At 42.2% G+C, this 10,835-nt stretch overlaps 1 long non-coding RNA gene across 1 annotated transcript; it reads right to left on the reverse strand.

Annotated features, from left to right (window-relative positions):
- Nucleotides 1-1,029: 1,029 nt before the first annotated feature.
- LOC144138698 (uncharacterized) lies at nucleotides 1,030-10,415 on the reverse strand. The gene is made up of 3 exons (XR_013315946.1): nucleotides 10,276-10,415; nucleotides 8,582-8,660; nucleotides 1,030-1,454 (listed from the first exon to the last, which is right to left on the reverse strand). It is a non-coding gene; the product is annotated as an uncharacterized LOC144138698 (long non-coding RNA).
- Nucleotides 10,416-10,835: the final 420 nt, after the last annotated feature.

Below are 10,835 nucleotides of genomic sequence, written 5' to 3' on the forward strand. Positions count from 1 at the left end.
TGAATGGAAAATGTCGCTTCTGTACAGAAATCGTAAGGATATCGCGGCCAAAGGGAAAAACAAAAGCGTGAAATCGTGAGCCAAAAAAGACAGAAAAGGGAGAGAGAAAGGATAGACCAAATGACAGCGGCCGAATCAGATCGTCCAAGGGGCTGTGAAGGTTACGCGGCATTTTGTGCCCTTTATGAGGAGGCACCAGGAGCAGCTGTCAGTAAAGTGTACATTGAAGGTGAATGGAAGAAGCTGCATATGGGACAAATAGGATGTGGCAGGGCATAAAGCCACTGAAAATTTGAAAGCACACAAATAACGCGTACAGGCAGAAGGGACACACCACAGCCTCGTCAAACAAAGGGTGGCACCCACACTTTTTATCACGTGCAGGAAGATTTGCTCCCGTTGATTTCGTTACCGTAAACAAGTGCTCTCTGAGATGGACGCTTACACAGCGTCCTGTCTGGCCCACATACACGGACTTACATGACAACGGAATTCTGTAAACCATGCCAATCGTACAATGAACTAAAGGCTGCGCAAGGTTAACACTGCACTCGTTCCTCCCTTTACTTGAATAATCCTTCACACTAAGAAAAAAAGGAGTCCCTGTGACCCTCTTTGGGGGGTATTTACTCGCCACAGATTTGACTCTTCATCGACCCCTTTCGCAGAGTCACGCTACTCTTATTGAAAGGGGGTCACACGGACCCCGTCACAGTAGTCACAGTAGAATATGGGTGACTACCTCCTTAGAGTCAGCACTGACCTATCTAAAGAAAAAAGAGAGTCACGGGACTCCTGCCTGATGATCATTGCGACCCTGTAACAAGAGTTGTGAGGACGCCCCTTTTTAAAGAGTCCCGTGATGCTTATGGCGACAGAGTCGTGGAAGTGTATGGGTGACCTTCCCAGAGATGGTCAGTAATACTGGTGGTGGAATCATTGCAGTATACGTGCAAGTGCAATTTTAGCCCACATGCATGCAGCTTCATGAGCAGTTTCATACAAGTATAGCAAAGCAAACCAAAAGTATTTGAAAATTATTTTATTAAAGACGAAAGTGATACACATTTGAATGAAAAGCCAGCTTAGGGTATCACAGCTGTTTTAAATTACAAAATAACCAGCAAATAGCCTAAAAATACAGATACACTAAGCATGTTTTACTGCTTGCTATGGCTTGTCACAACGCAGGTTTGCTAGACTAACAGGCATGATATTAAATCACAAAAACAAGTTTTGTGTTAACCAGCTTTGCATACCTGCTGGTGCAAGGTTAAACTGGTGTGGAAATAAATTGCAATAATTTTTAAAGGCTTCTTTCCTTGTTGCTGTTTTTCTAAAGCAGACTTCTTACGCAAGTCCATGAAGTCAATCCAGAAATCTTCACAGGCCGTGCACAAGCGTTGCAAGGTGTCCTCGGGTCCTGGCGTCTCGGACCAGGCCTTGTCTCGGACCTGCCAGAAATATCAATGAAAAGAAATTGAACGATAAGACAAAAGCAAAATGAAATTGTAGCCAGCACAGTAAAATCATCAACAACAGGCTAACTGCCCAGTGCCTGACAAAAAAGAGGGCGAGGAGCACACCTCTTGCCATTACATTTCCTTGCTTCACCATTTGGCTTTTGTTATGAAATGTTTTGTATGAGGGAACATATGTATAATGTATGAAGTTACATATGGACACCCCAGAAATGCAAAAGCTTCAAAAATTATTGCATCCATAAAGAGGATCTGAAAGCTCCAGGGAGGGAGACTAAGAATTTATGAGTGCAAAAGGCTGCTACTCCCCCCTTTTGATGGTATGAAAATATCTATGTAAAGCTTAAAGGCAGCACGAGTAACAAAGCAGTAAGTGAACTGAGACACCTGCTGCACAAAGGGCATGCTCCACACTGCAAAACACTGGAGGGGTACAAAGTCTAACTCAAACTGTTCAGTAAAAAGCATGAGGCAAGTTGGTACATAGTTCCTAAAAAGTCGAGTCCATAGCACATGACAAAGAAGATGATAGGACAAGCACTTGCTTGCAACTAAGTTTATTGAGTGCATCGTCTAAAATAACACCCTTTAATAGTGGGCCGCACAATGGTAACAAAGGAATCGTAGCGAAGTGTCTAAATATTCAAGCTCATTGCAATACAGGTTCACTGTGCTCCTGTTTTTTATGTAATAAACATCTGAAAGCTCCCGAATCAGTGCTTTAGCTTCTTTGCAGAAGTCAAACTTGGCCCTAGAGAGGCTTGTACTTGCATGATTCGCAATGAGTGGGTACATGCAAAAAGCCAAGGGACAAATTGGATACATCGACTTTCCAGATGGGAACGACACATCATAGATCCCCCCCCATTCCCTGGGCAAAAACCGCTGGGTGTGCTGCTTGTTGCGCTTTTCTTTTGCTTTTAGGCTTGATAGCAATTTGCCTGAACCTTCTATCTACGCTTCACTGATTAACTTTAACGCTTTTTTTAAATTATTCAATACGCTGACTATATTTTCTACTCTGCATGCAATGTCTGCACCCCGTTTAGTTTTTTCCTTCAACAGTTTTTAGCTTAAGGGAAAGCATGAAGCACTAAATAATGCTTACAGTTGTAGTTATCGAGATCACACTTATTACTGATGGAAAAGAAACCTAAGTTGTCAGTACAAAGGGCACCGCTGCCTTGTTACGTGCCTTGGTTTCTTGATGTTTTTAGTGGCCACAAGAAAAAATTTTAAACCACTTGTCTATTTGAATTATTGTCAACGCGTTTAGTTTCCGTACCCTGATTTTTTAACTTCTCATTTAATTAAATTTGGCACAAAACTTGTTCCAAAGTTTCTAATTCCCTGGATGGGCTTTTCTGCACGAGTTGTGAGCGATGCAGTAAAGCTGACACTACAGCCTTGATGGGACATGCCACAATAATTAGTTTCCCTATCCCAATTTATTGACTTTGGATGTCCAACTTTTAACTTCTCATGCACTAGAGGGGCTTCTCTGCACAAATTCAGAGTGATGCAGTAAAGCTGACACCAGCGTTGATTTCAACTGTTTTGTTACCGCAGAAAATTGACCAGTTTTTAGGGCTCTAAGAAAACATTTCTTTTTGCTAAATGTGTTGGTTAGGCACATAGTGCAGTGGCAAAAATGCTGATGATTCAACGCCCTTGCTAGCACCAGTTGTGTAATGTTTGCATAAATAATGATCGGAAAAAAAACCCAAATCAAACTTTTGTCACCGTAAAGAAAAATGAAAAAAAAAGAAGTTGTGTATAACAAACCACCAATAGTGGAAAAAATTTAGAATACGCATTTTGAAGGTTTACATTAAAAAATCCTGTCCAAGAAAAAATTCACTAGTGCAAATTAATTTGTCCCCGTGGTGCCCACGTGGTGCTTGCACGCATGGTGCCCGCGTCTCGTGGTGAAGCCGAACATTCATTCCAAAATACACAATGTTGGATGGTTCTCTGAAATGGTTTGATATTATTAGGGGCCCAACTTAGTCCCCACGTGATGTAAAAACATCTTATTAAGGACTACAGCAAGCACCAGATTCACGGCAAGCAAGATATGCAAAAAAATCCGCTTGGAATTTAAAACCAATCTCAGTGGTGCATTTTTGTTGACATTCTGATCATCAATTATCTACCAGAACATCCACTTGCGGTTTATTGTCATCTTCTGACTCGCTATGGTAGCCCTGGTTGCAGGAATAACTTGCGATGCACTAGAATTGTGCCCAGCAAGCTTTCGCACGGCGAAAAGAGTGCTGCCTAACATTTTCAAAAAGGCACCATATCAAACCTTTTGGAGACTGCCAGAATAGACAGTTGCGTAAGAAGCAACACTAGACCTCCAAAAATAGCCTCATACTAACAAAACTGGCCAGTGAACAGCTGGCAGTGTTCAAGGCTGATTGGAAATCTCTACTTGTCTGAACTGATATCCGATGACTTGGTGTTATTTTTTTAGTTTCAGCTGGAGCTGTTATCGCAAAAGTAGGGCATGAGTGAAGCGATATCACAAAAGGCGTTCTTTTTTCGAGGAATAGTAGAAGGCGACGGGGGTGCTATGGCAAATCGGCTTGAAGTTGGGTAACTGAGTAGTAGCACGAAATATTAGGTTTGCAACACACAAACAGAATGAAAACTGCTGGAAAGTGGCTGAAAATGCCAGGTCCACTTGATACACATGCGGGGAACCTTCAGAAATGAGCTTTCACAAAATAAAACGACCCTTTCTTTGAACCAAAGCTCAGTAGTGGAAAGCTGGTGTCATTTCCAGGTAATTATCATCTGTCACTGCCATCGGATTGCAAAACTGGCAAAATGATTTGGTATCTTGCTGGAAGACTTTTGATCAAGAAAATTCCATAGTAATGCAGCATGACCACGAGTCGCATGCTTTTTTATCAAGCGCAGCAGCAACGCTCCCTTCTGAGAAAACATACACACCTCACCTTGCAAAAAACTGCCATATAAAATCGGCAATATCAAGCACCGATCACCGATGATCAATGCTGTATATTCCTGATATCCATGTTGTCATTTCTCTTGCAACTAACGCATCCCACTGGTTAGTCTAGGCACTGCAGTTTTAGAATCAGTTCTAATTTTCCTGCTCTGGCTACACTAAAATTTCTGACGGTGTTTTTGAGGGTTGAGCAGCATGTGTTGTTTCGATAGGTGCCATGGCTGCTGCGCTATACAAAAAAGGATGTCACTTGTGGTTACGCTGCATTAACATTAGATTTTTTGATCAAATGGCTCACAGAAGTCAAGTATCAAATGATGTCGTCAGCTCTGCAATCCGTCTGCGTTTAAAGGTGAGAACTACCAGAAAATGACACCAGGTATGCACTAGTGAGCTTTGGTTTACAGGACGGGTAGCTTTTTTTTAGTCAAAGTATTCGTGGATGTCTCCGCATGTCTGACAAGTGCACTTAGCATTTTCAGCCCTTTTCCTGTCATTTGTTTCATTTCTGCCTTGCGCAATTTATATTTGGCACTACTAGACAGAGAACGTCAACCCGATTTGCCTTAACGCCTTCGTTGCCCACTACTTTTCCTAAAAAAAAGCATGCCGTTTGTGATTTCACTTCACCCATGCCTTACTTGTGCAATAAGAGTTCCAGTTGAAAGTCAATTGATAACCTCAAGTCATCGGACATCAGTTAAGGCAAGGAGAGAGAGCTTAAAATTGGCTTCAGTTTTGATTCTGTACGAGGATATTTTCGGAGGTCTAGAGTTGCTCCTCAGTAGAACTACATATTCTGACAGAGTCTGCCACAAGTTTGGTATTGTTTGTTTTCTAAAATGTTAGGTGGAGGTGCAATGCAGGAGGCTCATAGAGCTGAACGCCTTTTTCGTTTGTCACGCAACAGTTACTCGGGGATAGCTAGCTGGGCACTGTTCCAGTGCATCGCACCTCATTCCTGAAAGCAGGGTTAGAAAAGTGAGCCAGAAGATTATAACAACCAGCAAGTGAAAGCTTCAACAGGTGCATGATAGTAAACTGACAGTGACCGAGTTTTGTTTTCAGCCCCAAGCAGTTTTTGTCCTATCCCGAATTTTTACCTGACCATTAACTCTTTCGTTACCACGCCTATTCAAATCGATCACCGGTGATCGATGATTTATATTGCCTATTTCGACATGTTGTAGTCGTTTCTCGTACACGTAATGCAGCCAGTGATTAGTCTAGGCATTGCCCTTTTAGAATCAGTTTAAATTTTCCCGCTCCGGCGACATTGAGATTTTTGGCGGCGTTTTTTGCGAGCTGAGGTGCGCGTGTTTTTGACGAAGGGGGCGTGGCTGGTGCACTTGAGAAAAAAGGATGCAGGTCGTGGTGAGGCTGCATTACCATAATGTTTTTTTTTGTCAAAAGGCTCCTGGCAAGTCAAATACCAAATAACGGGGTCAGCTTTGTAATCCGACAGCGTTGAGAGGTGATAATTACTTGAAAATGGCCCCAGCTATTCACTAATGATCTTTGGTTCGGATAAAGGGCAGCTTTATTCTCCCAAAGCTTATTTCTGATGGTCCCCCGCATGTCCAGCAAGTGCGCCTGACATTTTCAACCAGTTTCCAGCAGTTTCGGTTTCGTTTTCGCATTGCGAAATTCATGTTTGGCGCTACTACGCAGTTACCCAACTACAAGCTCATTTGCCATGGCGCCTCCGTTGCCCGCTACTGCACCTCAAAACAAGCATGCCGCTCGCGCTTCCACTTTATCTACGCCTTGCTTCTGCGATAAGAGCTTCCGCTGAAAGTCAAACGATAACACCAAGTCGTCGGGTATCAGTTCAGACAAAGAGAACGCTTCCAATTGGCCTTGAACACCGCCAGCTGTTCACCGGCCAGTTTCGGTTTCATACGAGGGTATTTCCGGAAGTCTAGTGTCGCTTCTTAGTAGTACTGTTTATTCTGACAAAGTCTCCAACAGCCTTGTATTTGTTTCTTTTCGAAATTGTTAGGTGGCGCTGCAATGTAGTAGGCTCGTAGTGCTGAACTCGCTTCACAGCCCGACGGCGGCTTGGTGAAAGCTTGCTGGGCATGATTCTAGCGCATCGTACCTTATTCTTGCAAGCAGGGCTACCATAGTGAGTCAGAACATGATAATAAAACGCAAATGAAAGTTCTGACTGATGAGCGATCATCAGAACGTCAACAATTAAGCATCCACCAAAGAGTTTGGTTCTCAACTCCAAGCGGATTTTTTCACATCGCTTGCTTGCCTTCAATATTGTGCCGGTCATAATCATTGACAAGGTGTTTTTACATCACGTGGAGGCTAATTTGGGCCTTTAATAATGTCAAACCACCAGATTTCTTCTAGAGAACTATCCAAAATAGCAAAACTTGAAATAGAGGTTAGGCTTCACCACATGGCACGGGCACCACGTGGGCTAACATTTTCTTTTATATCTGACAAATTGTACTGCACAACTCAATTTTTTTTTTCTAGGACGGGTTTTTGAAATGTCTACCTACAAAATGTATATTCTAAATTTTTTCTACTACACGTGGTTTATTATACACAACTTACTTTTTTCTTTTTTCTTCGACGCGCGGACAAAAATTTCGAATTCGATAACTTTTTTCGGAATCATTATTTAGGAAAACATTAATAAAACTGGTCTCGTTTGAAAGCGCGTGGAATAATCTGCATTGTATGTCACTGCAATGTGTGCCTAACCAATATGTATAGCACAAAATAAATGTTTTGTTAGACCCTTCAAAATTGGTCAATTTCCCGCGGTAACGAAAGAGTTAATGCGATGTCAATCATTGACAAGATGTTTCTACATCATGTGGGGACAAATTAGTGCCTCTAATAATGCCAAACCACCCGATTTTTTTCAGTAAACTATCCGAAATTGCATATTTTGAAACACAGGTAGGGCTTCACTGCAGAACGAGGGCACCACACATGGTAACATGTTTTTCATATCTGATAAATTGTACTGGGCAACTAAACTTTTTTCCAAGATGTGTTTTTTATGTTTGGCAAAAATTATACTCCATACTTTTTAAACTATTTGCGAACTGATATACACAACTTATCCATATTTGCAACATTTGGCCAAAAACTGATTTTGTTAATTTGCGAATCTGCTCTTGTTGGAAAGGGCATCGAATAATCTGCATTTTGAGCTGATGCAGAATGTGCCTAATCAATATGTTTACACAAAAATGTTTTGTTAGACCCCAAAAATTGGTAGACTTCATGCGATAAAAAGAAAGTTACCGCCCTGTCTGCGTGCCATATTCCGAAGTCTATTCTTAGAAGATATCAGCGTCAACGCCAGAAGTAGTGTACTTAGCGAGCATCACAATGCATACGGCAGCTTCTGGATTTTCGGGCCGTCTCGAGCGTTTTGATGTTCGGGACAGGTTTTAGTAGTAGGAAGCATCGCTTCGTTCACAGAAAAAGAATTACCTTCAAACTCTAGCTTTAATCAGCTGTCATGAGACAAATTGAACCAAGCTATTTTTCTTGGAAAACTGTTACTAAAGACAACTGTTTTTCTAGTGGCTCATTTTATTCATGACTACGTTGGCTGAAGTTGTTGAAATTGCCACTGTGTGAGAGCTTTTTACGAGTTGAATATGGGGGCGTTAACCTAATTGCTTGTAGTATTAGCATGACTAGGCCGATCTGGAAGACCATTTCGTGAGAAACGAGCGTTATCACTGCCAAAATAGCTTAAAAATACAAAACCCACCCACACATCAAGATATTCATTGATGCCAGGGTCCGTAGGGGAAATTTAGGAGGTGTGTCACGGTGTCACAGTGGTGGCGTGGTTATCAAACCAGGTAGTTGTTTTGAAGGTTGGTAGCTAGTAGCTCAAAATATGCCTTTTTTGTCTGCTTCTTCGGGTTTTTTTTTCCGAAGATTATTCGGAGCGAGATTATAGAGAAATCGATAGATGATTTTTGAAGACTGGGAACGATTCCAAGAAATTTAAGCAATTTCGCTGACACAACCGTTTTTCTAAAAATTCTAAAACCACAGAAAGAAGCAACACTCAGTTTTTCCAAAGCTCCTGCGAAGTGATTTCATTAAAAGTAATTACTGCTGTACTTACCAGTGCTTCTCTGAAGGCTTCGACACCACTTTCATTCAGCAAAACAGGCCGCAGGACAGTGTATCCACCCCTCCTGCATCTAATGATAAAAAAAATACATATCACTGTGACATGGAAATTAATAAGATGTGGGGGACCAACAAAAGAGTATAGAGGAGGCCATAAGGAAAAATATCCACAGGGCTCCAGCTTAACAAATGCAATGTGGTAATTGCTACGTTCCTCATATTTTCACGGTGTATTAACAATTGCTTTATTATCAGGGTCTCTACTTCCGCACTACTTTCATTTAGCAGTATTAGAAGTGGAACTGGATTACAAGTTTGTGAAAAACGCGGAATTGCTGTAAACACACAGATGACGTCAGCACTGTTTCTGCAGCAAGCAAGCAATAACACATGCAGTAAAGGGTCCATAAAGACTGAATACAGCTTTGTTTAGTTTGAAAGAACTAGCTTTTCAGTACTCACTCGGCTCCCTTCCAAGCCGGAAATACATTAGTCAGAAATACGCCAGCAACACAGAATATTCTCACTGAGGCTTTGGCATGAGAGACGCAATATGGGCTAGCACTAAAAAATGTCGACAGACAAGAGTCTTCTGCCGGCCCTGCTACATTAGAGTGGCGTTTCTCCACCACGTCCTCTTAGGTGTTTTCCTAGCATTTTCTGGGCATGTGTTCGCTTCTAAACTTCACTTCACATCAGACTACTGCCCTGGTCAATGAAGGGAGGAAAACTGCTTCTTCCTGTGTTGTGGTCCACAAAAAGGATTAAACATATCAGATGTGCAATATACATAGCAAAAGTTGCCGCAAGTGAAGACAGAAGCCGCACCGCACATAGTGAACTCCGTCTGGAACAACTTGTATTCAGACTGATAATTTTACTTAGATTTTGTTTCGACGGTAGGCCATATTTGGCCCCTCGCACCAATTTGAGCCCTCCGGAAAGGGGAAGGCGTTGTTGCACTGTTCCCTTCAAGTTTCCGTTCTTCTATTGCTCCCTTTGTCAATTTCTGCTCTTAAGGCTGACCAGCCCTCCTTTTCTTCTGTCCCCCATTTTATCCTCTCCCAGTCTCCTTTGCCTTTGTGCTATCGAGAATAACTGGTTTGCATGTTTTCATTTATGTTGGTTACATTGCTCACAAAACCGGAGGGCGGAAAAAAAACTTTTCCGAACTAGTGTTTGCCGTGCTCGGCATTATTTTAGTGTAACATTGCCTTGAGGAAGCTTTGTCCACTGATCAAATCTGTCTGAATATTCAAATCCTCGTTAAGGTTTCTACAGCTGTTGTATGAAGGTTTCGACGTATTCATAGTATTTCACGATTCCTTCACCTGCTTTTCTCAACGGAATTGGCGGTGGCCAATTTTTGGGCCAGAACGTTTCGCGTGGAATGACCCATTAGTGTTATGAAGCTTTGGTTTTTTTATGTGAAGCCTTTGGTGCGTAAACGAAAAGCACAAAACTGACACAACCTCTCTGGGAATAAAAAAGAAGTGACACCAAGGTTCAATTTTTAGCAATTTTCACAGCATTTTAACATCCAAAGATGCCTTTGTGCAATCACAGCAGCCAACCGTTATTTGGAATTAATTTGAAATCAACAATATTTATGCGAGCTCTAGGAGAGCAAATGGTGGTTATGAGCTGAACTGAAAGAACTAAGATAGAGACAAGTGTAATACAAACCTCCAAAAAGGCAAAGACCCCGTGAGCATGGACATCCACAGGACTTGAGGATTAAGAGCAGCCATACCTGATAGAGCCAAAGGTCAAGGCAAAAAGTAAGGGCAGGAGCAGTTGCAACAAATGACAATTTTACACAGACGTCAACCGCACAAGCAACCGCACAAGCAAAAAGAAGTGCTTGGACTTGGCCCCTACGATGTTGGTGCAGGGCCTGGAGAGCAAGGCTTGGTCTACATCCTTTCTGGGTACCCATGGAAAGCAGGTGAATGCCTCCACAAGTGGGTCGTTTTGTGGTACACTCGAAATTAGCCGCAGACAGACTGCGTGTGCTCGCAGACCACCCTGGTAGTATGACAACCAAATATGTAGCTGTGTCCTAGTTACTGATGGGAAGACTTGACAAAAAATCAACTGCCCATCTGTTGAAACGACAAAAATGGGGGATGTGAAGCTTTCCGAAACCAAGTCCAACACCAAATTAACCAGCCCAGTACTGAACACCTGTTTCTTATTGGGACGGTCTGATGCACTGCAGTTGTGCTCTCTAGAGCTTTACTGAT

This window comes from Haemaphysalis longicornis, unplaced genomic scaffold (genome assembly GCF_048455015.1).
Source record: "Haemaphysalis longicornis isolate Haplotype H1 unplaced genomic scaffold, Haemaphysalis longicornis Haplotype H1 scaffold_5, whole genome shotgun sequence".
Classification (NCBI taxonomy): domain Eukaryota; kingdom Metazoa; phylum Arthropoda; class Arachnida; order Ixodida; family Ixodidae; genus Haemaphysalis; species Haemaphysalis longicornis.